At 40.6% G+C, this 11389-nt stretch overlaps 1 long non-coding RNA gene and 1 pseudogene across 1 annotated transcript; both read left to right on the top strand.

Annotated features, from left to right (window-relative positions):
• The first annotated feature begins 5152 nt into the window (after positions 1 to 5152).
• Positions 5153 to 7552, top strand: LOC102700797 (annotated as a pseudogene).
• Positions 7553 to 7702: 150 nt separating this feature from the next.
• LOC121054130 lies at positions 7703 to 11068 on the top strand. The gene is made up of 2 exons (XR_005811539.1): positions 7703 to 8168; positions 10758 to 11068. It is a non-coding gene; the product is annotated as an uncharacterized LOC121054130 (long non-coding RNA).
• Positions 11069 to 11389: the final 321 nt, after the last annotated feature.

Below are 11389 nucleotides of genomic sequence, written 5' to 3'. Positions count from 1 at the left end.
CCAACACAAAGAAAAAGAAAAATAGAGGGAAAATCCCTACTGCTATAAAAATAAAAAAGTTCTTTTGTCGTACATCCATTTTCCGATTCCAGACTCCAGAGTCGTAGGGGGTGATTGTTTGGTTTTTCCTAAAGAAATCAATGTTATATTTATAAATAAAAAATAATTTATGAACAAAACTTTTATATATGTGTGTTTTTAGTGTTCTGGCAAACCAAAATGAAAAATAAACTATGATGAAAACTTTTATGTACGTGTGTTTTTAGTGTGTCAAGGTTAAAAAATAAATTATGATAACAAATCCCAAAATCTACTCTAATTTTAAGGTTGAAATTTTAAATTTTGACTTATAAGGGCCTGTTTGGGACTATTCTGCTGCAACCTTTGCAACTCCGCTCCCAAAACAACCAGCCAAACAAGCCCAGCTTGGAAACTCTGCTTCAAGAAAAAGGAGGAGCTAAGGCCCAACTCCACATTTTTTTAAGCTCCTCAAGGGGTACTACATGAATCAGAGTTTTGTATATTCTCATAAAGTTGGGAGGTAATTACCCTTAAATGCCACCGCTTACTTACGTAACGATTTGTTGTTTTTTTGCCATCCTCAAATCGACGACGTCACCCCCTCTCCGTCGCCCGCTCCTCCCCACTAAAGTGGTGAAATTTAACTATATGCCACTCCACATGAGTGGCTTTAACAAAATGCCACCCACTACATCACAGTTATAAAAATACCACTCATTAGCTTCACTTCTTAACAACATGCCACCATGGAGTACTTCAAGCATTATTTTATTAGTTTTGCCTCCAACTGGCACGCAAAATGACTAAAATGTCCCTTCTAAAAACTGAAGAAGAAAGCACAAAAATGGAGAAGGGAAGAGGGAGCCTGGCCAGGTCCGCTGCCGTCGCCGGCGAGAGGGAAGATGGTGGCCAAGGGCGGCATTCGGTGGCTGACGGAGGCGACGACCGGGGAAGGTCTGATTTCGGCTCTGACAACGGCGTGAGGAATGGTCGGCGCGGCGGCGTGGCGTGCGGTTGTTGAGGGCGGCAGTGGCTGAGGGAGGCCGCGACCAGGGGAGGTCCTTCGGCTTCGACGATGGCGTGGGGGATGGTCAGAGCGGGCAGCAAGGGGAACGACAAGAGCGGTGGTGGGCGGGATTGTCGGCACCGACACCGGAGCCGGAGCAAGGGCCCACGGGCTCTCTCTTCCATTCTTTATTTTTTTCTCTTCTCTATTTTTTGTGCTTTCTTCTTCAGTTTTTAGAAGGGGTATTTTAGTCATTTCGCGAGCCAATTGGAGGCAAAACTAATAAATTAATGCTTGAAGTACTCTAATGGTGGCATTTTGTTAAGAAGTGAAGCTAATGAGTGGTATTTTTATAACTGTGATGTAGTGGGTGGCATTTTGTTAAAACCACTCCATAGGAGTGGCATATAGTTAAAATTCTCCTCTCCTGCACCACTCAAAACGACGACGTCAACCCTAGCTGCGCCGCCTCCAAATCCAGCCGCCGTGGTGACGATTCCGGCAAGTTTATGGATGGAACAGATAGATATGGTGTTCCTCTGCCTGATGACCTAGCTACTCCTCCCCCAAATCTTCTCCAGTGAAGCCTCCCCAAGAAATTTCTTGCCGACGCCAAGGGCGGGGCTGTCGTGGCCGGACGCGAAGGAGCGGCAGCCTGCAGAGGGGTGACGTCTGGCAGAGGCTCTAGGGCGGCGATCGTTGCAAGTGCTGGGGCAGCGGCCGTCCGAGGCTTTGCGGCGGCGTCCGGTAGGGGTGGTGGAGCTGTGGCTGGCAGGGGCGGTAGGGCGGCCACCGGGAGGGGTGCTGGGGCGGCGGTCGGCAGGCCTCTGGACCGGTGGCTGGCAAGGGTGTAGGAATGACCGGCAGAACCGACGATGATTGAGATTCTTTGCTGATGGTGCTTGTTTCTTTGATGACCCTGTGCCTACTATGGATCTATTTGATGATGAGTTGGCCACCCCTTTTTCTCTAGCTTGGAACTAGAATTAGGCCGCGTTCGGTATTGAGGTATAAGTTAACTTATCCCTGGCACGAAAAATGTAGTAGTAGATTAGTATTAATTATTAAAAAATATAAAATAAATTAATATGATTTTTAAAACAACTTTCCTATAGAAAATTTTTACAAAAATATACTGTTTAGCAGTTTAAAAAGTGTGCGCGCGAAAAATGAGGGAGATAAGTTATCTATGGGGCCGCCGAACGCGGTCTTAATGTATTGGCAAATGGTCTATGTTTGAATGATGAACTTTGTTCTTTGGCTATCATTAGTTATATATGCAAGATCAAGGAGTGATCTACGAGTTTTTTGTGATAAATAAATTGGTGGTTTGGGATAGCAAAGTGTTTTTGTGATAATTGAATGGGTGGTCAGACCGCAGGTATATGTGTGGTCAGACCTTTGAGACACCTGTGACCAGACCGTAGGTATGTGGGCGATCAGACCGTCAGGGCTGACCCGACAGTTTTAGATTTGGGTGATCTTTTCGGTTTCGAATTTGTTTTTCGTGGATTTGACTTCTAGTTGGTTTTTATACGTATGGGCTGTGTTGTTTTGCTAATCTATTCTATACTATTATAAAAAGCGGTAACGATTCTGCCTGCTTTTTCGTCCGCCTGCTTTTTCATCCGTCGTCAGGACGCACGCGCTCTGGCAGCGTCTCGGGCAAGAGCGGCATCGCCCGTACGACGCTTGGCAGGAGCTGGTTTGGCACACGACGAAGACGAAGCGTGGCCAAGCCTGACCGCACCTCGCGCGGCCGCGAGCAGGAGAAAGGCAGCCGTACAGGCCACATGGCCATCTCTGATTTGCTGCGCAGGAAGGCATCGAATCAATGGCCGGCACGATAGAATTGGGAAGTAGTACAGGAGTGGTGGTCGGTCATATCTCTTTATGTTTGTAGTCTTTAATAATATATTAATAGTATAGTTAACTATTACCTCCAATGTCAATTTAATATCTAATTTATATAATAATAATTACCTATAAACATATACTACTATGTCTTAGATGTTATACACATATTTTATCCTGAAGTCCGTGCTATAGCTGGTTACAAATCTGTAGCTCAGTGATTTTCTATCTCCTCTCTTATTTTCTTAAAATATATTTATAATCACTCTCTCCTCTTTTATTTTCTTAAAATATATTTATAGTTAGATTATAGTCTGCTATTGTAACTAATCTGATGGAGCTCGAAGCCTGTGCTTTCATATTTGTACTGACGATGGATTGTTCTTGAGGAGCTAATAAACTATAATACATCTCTATCCCTACTATTATTAAAAAAAATGATTTAGCCTGTTTTTTCGTCCGTCATCCATCTTCGTGCGTGGTTAAGCGATTAATGGGCAAGTAAAGTTTAAGGAGCGATTACCTATTAATTAAGCTCACTATATAGATTGAGCCGTTATGGGCCGCAGCATCGCCTCGCTGTCAATCTGTTTTTCGTACATTGTCCGTTTTCATGCGTGATTGAGTAATTAATCGGTAATCGGTTAATAAAATTTAAGGCGAGAGTGACTAGACACACCATCGTGAAGACAATTATACAAACAAAATCAACTTTTGGATATACGTTTATCCTATTCAAAATTTTTAATACGAATATACAAAATTATAAATCATGCTTAAAATTTTTTTCTTGACGTGTGCACGCTCATCCTCTATAAATACATACCCACACACCTAACCCCTACAACAAATTTTAAGACTGAACCATGTACAATTAATACTATTTTCACCCATAGCAACGCATGGGCAATTTTCTAGTAATGACTCAAGTTGGAGATAGCTTGGTCTCAGAATATGATTTCTTTGTTTGATTTATGTGTAGTGTCTTGATGCCTTAGGAGAGTATCGCTGGTGATGGATCGGGAGTCAACTTGGAGATAAGGTGACGTCCGGATGGTCGAATATCACACGAGATACTTAGGCTAAAGATCAATGTACGTGGTTGGTGAAGATTCCATATGGCATTCGATGGAGATACTGTGTGTGTATGGAATATGAAGTTGAATTTGGATAGAGTCCGAATTTGAGAAGATTTGTTGTGTTAGAGATAAGATATGTTGGTTACGGATAAGGAAATGTTTCTCATGAGATTGAGAGTCCTAATTCGTGCTAGATATGTGGGTTTTACATAGCCACATCGAGGTTATAAATAGGTACCGAGGGGTATGCCTCCAGTGAGTTTTTCGAGTGCCTTTTTGAGAGAAAATTAGGGTTTAGACTCGATTTCGATATTAGATTGAAAGTTTTTTTATGGGAGTGCTATTTGTGCACTTTGTAAGCACTAGTTGATCAATAAAAGTCGAGAGATTCAATCCACATCTTTAAGTGTTGTCGATCGGCGTTTTTTCAGGATCCTGATGGTCCAGCTGCAGGCAAGCGACCGGTCTGACCAGTGACATACCTATGGTCTGATCGAAGGTATGCGAACGGTCTAACCGGTGGTATAAACGCAGTGCGACCGGAGGCTTTGGTTAGACGTTTTGTAAAGGTAATCTTTTATTTCCGTTAAAAGATTTGAGTTTTTAATATACCTACCATTCACCCCATTTGATAGATATGTTTTACTCTATTTCGATCCTACAATATATGGACAACTGTTTTTTATTTTAAATCTAATTATAATAATATACATCATATTATAAATCTAATAATATTCTATAGCATATTACATCGCTTACACAAGTTCTGCATCTATCAAAAATAGACACCAACCACTAATCAGGGGCATACTTTACCTTTGTCAGATAAATCTTATATTTCTGGAGCTAGAGCTATCCTGTGTGCAAACAGAACCACTAGCTCTACAAACATCTTAGCAGAGTTGCTTCTGGGTAAAGCTAGTGGAGTAAAGCATGAAAAACTAGAGTAGAGCGGTGCTAAATATGCTCTAAGCATAAGCAAAAACAAAAAAATAAAGCCGATAAACGTCCATCAATTTGTTGTCCTCGAATCCGAATCCGTTAGGACTGGAAAAAAAATCAACAACATGAATTAGTATTAGTATCCGGAACAAATATTGGTGAGTCTGTTAGGGAGTAAAACAATCGAGAACATGAATTAGTATCCAGAACAAAAGAAAGCGAGAAAAAGAATTGTTTTTAGAACAAAAAACCCCAATATAAAGGGGACAAGAGAAGGGGAAGGAAAGAAAGAGAGGCACCCTCTCGTGGCGGCGGCGGCGGCGGCGGCGATGTCCCACCCGCGTCTCTCGCCCCTCTTCGCCGCCGCGGAGACCTCCTCCGCACCGGCCTCCAGGGCTGCCTACGCCGCATTCCGGCAGAGGCTACGCTCGGGGACGCTCGGGCCCGAGGACGCGCGCCAACTGTTCGACGAATTGCTCCCCCGCGCCCCCGCCGACGCCTTCAACGTGCTCCTTGCCGATCTCGCCCGCGCGCCGCCTTCCGCCGCCTGCCAGGACGGCCCAGCCCTCGCCATCGAGCTGTTCAAGCGGATGGACCGACGGGCCTCTCCCACCATCCACACCTACGGCATCCTCATCAGCTGCTACCGCCGCGCACACTGGCCAGGCCTTGGGTTTGCCGTCTTTGGCCGCCTGCTCAGGACAGGCTTGAGGCTGAACATGGTTGTGTACAACTCGCTCATCGACTGTTTCTCTAAGGACGGCAAGGTAGACAAAGCTTACCAATTACTCCATGACATGAAAGAGCTGGGCATTATGCGGATGTGATTACTTATAGCTCAATTATCGACGGGCTGTGCAAGTCAAAGGCAATGGACAAGGCTGAGATGGTTCTAGAACAGATGGTTGATGCTGGTATCCAACCCAATAATATGACATACAATAGCTTAATCCATGGATACTCCACTTCAGGAATGTGGAAGGAATCAGTTAGACTGTTGAAAGGAATGTCAAGCTCCGGTCTCATACCAAACGTCAACAATTGTAACACCTTCATGGCTGCTCTTTGCAAGCATGGTAGAATCAAAGAAGCAAAAGATATTTTTGATTCAATGGTTCTCAAGGGCCCCAAACCTGATGTTATCTCATACTCTACTTTGCTTCAAGGGTATGCTGCCGAGGGTAGCTTCACTGATGTGCATAATACCTTTAAGTTGATGGTTACTAATGGCATCATGCCTAACCGTTATGTTTTCAACACACTGCTTGATGTATATGCTAGGTATGGGATGATGGATAAGGTTTTGCTTATACTGGAGCGCATGAGTAAGCAAGGATTTAACCCTGATGTAGTATCATTTGGAATTGTGATATCCGCTTTTTGCAGAATGGGTAGGTTAGATGATGCCCTGAACAAATTTAGCCACATGATTGATATTGGTATAGCACCGGACATGGCTATTTACCATATTCTGCTTCAGGGTCATTGTAATCATGGTGATTTGGTGAAAGCCAAGGAATTGACTTCTGATATGATAAATAAGGGTTTTCCTCTTCCTCCTGTTATTTTCTTCAATTCAATAATAAATGACCTATGCAGCACAGGAAGGGTAGCAGAAGGGAAAGATATCATGGACTTGATTACACACACCGGTCAGAAGCCTGATGTTATTATATTCAATTCACTGATTGATGGATACTGCTTAGTTGGCAAAATGGAGGAAGCATTTGAATTACTTGATGTTATGGCGTCAGTTGGTGTTGAACCTAACAGTTATATACTTGATACACTTCTTAATGGCTATTGCAAAAATGGAAGGATCGAAGATGCATTGACTCTATTCAAAGATATGTTGCATAAGAGAGTTACACCTACATGTTGGTCATATAACACCATACTCCATGGGTTATTTCAGGCAGGGTGGACTGTTGCTGCAAAGAAAATATTTCATGAGATGATTGAAAGTGGAATGACAGTGAGCATTCATACATACGGTATTGTACTCAGTGGACTTTCTAGAAATAATTGCACTGATGAAGTAATCATGCTGTTAGAGAAATTGTTTGCAATGAACGTAAAGTTTGATATTATTATTTTCAACATAATTATTAGTTCAATGTTCAAAGTTGGCAGAAGAAAAGAAGCTAAGGAACTGTTTGCTGCTATGTCTACTTATGGTTTGGTTCCTAGCATACATACCTACTGTGTAATGATAATAAATCTTATAGAAGAAAAGTCATTCGAAGAGGTTGACAGTGTCTTTTCATCAATGGAGGATACTGGTATTCCTCCCAACTCTCCTTTGTTAAATAAAATCGTCAGAATACTTCTCGAGGAAGGTGAGATAGCGCAGGCCAGAAATTATATATCTAAAATTGACGAGAAGGGTATCTCGCTTGAAGCGTCAACCACTTCCTTGTTGATCTCTCTTTTCTCAGAGAAAGGGAAATATCGGGAATACCTAAAATGGCTCCCTGCAAAGTATCAGGTTTTTGAGGGAGTAAACATCAGCTAATAGTTATATCTGTACTTGACTTTTGATGGGAAAGGTAGCCAGGTAGGCATGTGAACTGGGACTATAAAGGGAAGATAAATGAGTCTATAAGTGATGCTTTCAGGTATTTCATGGTATTGTGTACTCCTATTTTCATGTGGGTTTAGTAAATGTTACTATCTCCGTTTCATACTGTAAGACTTTCTAGCCTTTCAAAAATTCATTAATTGATAGATGTATATAATTTATATATATGTCTAGATTCATTAGCATCCATATGAATTTAGGCAAGGCTAGAAAGTCTTACATTACGAAATGGAGAGAGTATAAGGTTTGATATTTTTATTTTCAATGTTATGGTTAGTGCAATGTTCAGAGTTGGAAGTAGAGAAGAAAGCTAAGGAATTATTTACTGCTTTCATTACTTACATGTTGGTGCCTAGTATATACATACAGCATGTTGATGACAAACCTTATAAAGGAAGAGTTGTTCGAAGAGGCAAGTGGCTGTTCCCAACTCTCGTATGTTAAATCAGGGTGTCAGAATGTTTCTCAAGAAAGGTGAGATAGTGAAGGCAAGAAATCATATGTCTAAATTTGACAAGAAGGGTATCCCACTTGAAGCTTCAACCAGACAACCACTTCATTGTTGGTCTCTCTTTTCAGAGAAAGGGAAATGCCATGAATACATAAAATTGCTTCCTGCAAACTATCAGTTTTTTTAGGAAGTAAGCAAGAGCTGGTAGTTATCTCTGAAGTCAAACCTCAGAAGGTAAACTTGAGTTGTTTATTTCCATTTTGAAGGCCATTTACTTCTGCTAGTAGGGCAAATGCAAGTTACCTGTGTAAAAATCCAGCCTTTCATAATTTATTTACTTTTTATTTGGTGGAATTATATAATATGAGTAACTAGTGCATCTTTTTATAGTTGTACAATGAGGAAATATAGACCAACTGTGTGCCCTTTTATATTTCTAAGGCACTAAGTTTGATTGATGTTGCAGATAATTGTAGTGCACAGTCACTTTCAAAAGCAAAAGTCATGTTTTCTGTCCTCTAATACCCCTGGTAACGGGTAACATATGGCTAATAATTGCAGCAATTTCATTATGAATGAACTATTCAAATTGTGTTAGTTGCACCAAAGAACTTGGGTTGCTGGAGCCCCATTCACTAGGTTACAACAGAATGGCATCCTTGTAATCTGTGCTTGGATGCATGTTGAAGTTGAAGAACGTAACAACCCGTACGATAAAAGGCGTTATAAACTGGTGTTGTTCTTTATTTGTTGATCAAGATAATTGTGGTGTTGTTCTTTATTTGTTGATCAAGATAATTGTGTTATGGTAAACATGCTCTCTCCCTTGCTTTTTGAACTAACATCAAAGACACCCTACAAATATTATGAGATATCATTGGAAGGAGCTCTAATTACGTACTCTAGCTCACTTGGTTCTATTATCATATATAATAACTTCTGATGCAGAAGGTATATACTATGTAGTGTAGTTCATAATTTACTACTTGATTAGGACATTGGCACATCCTCCAATGCATGTGCTTGAACATTGTTGTTTTAATCATAATTTTACAAAATTCATTGAAAATATAACTAGTGAAATTCATGTAAAAAATTAATTCCCCCTTCCAGCAGTAGTTTGGTAATTGACTGTTGGAGGACAAGATCGTTGCAATCGGGTTCATTTCGTCTCTCAAGAACGTGTTGTATCAATGGTTTGTGCTGCTTTAGAAACCTTTTAGGAAACATCTTGAAAAGAAAACTAGATGTTAACAATTTCATGTATCATTTCCATTTTTATTCATAGTTATTAGAGAATAGTTTTGAGTTCCTTCCTGTAACAGCTTGACTCCAGTAGGTTCATATGCTGTTTTACAGTAGTATCTAACTATAGTCGTGTCGTGCCTGTTAGTGCAGCCGTGCTGGGATGGAGGCCCAGGCACGACACTAGGCTGCAATAAACGTGTCGTGCCGTGCTACTGGGCACGGTGGTACTATAGGGTCGCGCCGGCAATGGCACTGACATGCAAATATATGACATTGAAATGCAAATACCTAAGTCTGAACAGATTAAAATACATAACAAAACATACAGAGCAATGTATATTTGAATTTTCACATAATCAAACAGATTACATATCAGATCATATTGACAAGATTAAAAACACAGAATAGAGCAAATATATCATTGAATATTCACGAGAAATCATCAAACACAAGATAAGATATCAAAATATTTAGTTATTTGGAGCTTTTGTGCAATGGTTGACTCATTAAAAACCTGACTAGGTAAAACTCACCCTTGTGAGAAACCCTAGAAAGAAAAAAAAAAGAGTGTAGCCAGCTCCATACATAATTTCATTCCAGTGTCTCAATGTCTCATTACAGTTCATGGTCCATAGTTCATAATATTACAAGCCATTATATAAATGGTCATCAATCAAGATAAAGGTTTTCAAATACCTCTAGAAGTTCTTTGTCCTCCACACACTGTTGCAACCTTGATTGTGCAGCCTCCCAATCTTTGATGCAGACCAACATCTCCACCATTTCAGGCTTCAACTTTCTTCGCCGCACCTCGATGATCCTGTCTGTCATACTAAATGTAGATTCTGATGATATGGTAGACATTGGAACAGTTAGAATATCTTTGGCCATGGTAGATAGTATATGATAGGTCAGTTTTTGTTGATGCCACCAATCTTCATACCTTGGCAACCGGAGCACTAGAGTCACCGGTGACGTCGGTGATGCATGGATCTGGCTCTGGCCCTCTAGTTCCTGTTAACACCAAAATTTGGAAAATTACCGTTGAAGGATGAAGCAGGAACAGTAACCGAATTGGACAAGATACAAGGCAATCGGATAGAAGGCAATTGGAAAGCGACTCGGATATAGCTGATGGAGTCTGAGTCGGATTGGGAAAGGAGTTTGATTGAGCATAAAAAGCATGTAGATAGATTCGGAGGAGGGATAGAGTTCGTGTAATCCTTTATAGGTAAATATTAGAATTTGTTGAAGGTAATATCTATAATTAGAGTCCGTGTTCAATAAGTTAGGTAATAGATATGATCCCGTGTCTGTTTTAGTTAGTTTTGGGGTATAAATATAGCACCCCGTAGCTTTGTAAAGGGATCAACCAACATATGATCAGTTGAATTACTTGATGTTATGGCATCAGTTGGTGTTGAGCCTAACAGTTATATACATGATACACTTCTTAATGGCTATTGCAAAAATGGAAGGATCGAATATGCATTGACTCTATTCAAAGATATGTTGCATAAGAGAGTTACACCTACATGTTGTTCATATAACACCATACTCCATGGGTTATTTCAGGCAGGGTGGACTGTTGCTGCAAAGGAAATATTTCATGAGATGACTGAAAGTGGAACAGCAGTGAGCATTCATACATACGGTATTGTACTCTGTGGACTTTCTAGAAATAATTGCAGTGATGAAGTAATCATGCTGTTAGAGAAATTGTTTGCAATGAACGTAAAGTTTGATATTGTTATTTTCAACGTAATGATTAGTTCAATGTTCAAAGTTGGCAGAAGAGAAGAAGCTAAGGAAGTGTTTGCTGCTATGTCTACTTACGGTTTGGTTCCTAGCATACATACCTACTGTGTAATGATAATAAATCTTATTGAAGAAAAGTCATTCGAAGAGGTTGACAATGTCATTTCATCAATGGAGGATACTAGTTTTCCTCCCGACTCTTGTTTGTTAAATAAGATCGTCAGGATGCTTCTCAAGAAAGGTGAGATAGCCCAGGCCAGAAATTAAATGTCTAAAATTGACGAGAATGGTATCTCGCTTGAAGCGTCAACCACTTCCTTGTTGATCTCTCTTTTCTCAGAGAAAGGGAAATATCGGGAATACCTAAAATTGCTCCCTGCAAAGTATCAGGTTTTTGAGGGAGTAAACATCAGCTAATAGTTATATCTGTACTTGACTTCTGATGGGAA

This window comes from Oryza brachyantha, chromosome 4 (assembly GCF_000231095.2).
Source record: "Oryza brachyantha chromosome 4, ObraRS2, whole genome shotgun sequence".
In the NCBI taxonomy this organism is placed as follows: domain Eukaryota; kingdom Viridiplantae; phylum Streptophyta; class Magnoliopsida; order Poales; family Poaceae; genus Oryza; species Oryza brachyantha.
Note: the sequence above shows the minus strand (reverse complement) of the source record. Positions and strands in the feature narration are given on the sequence as shown.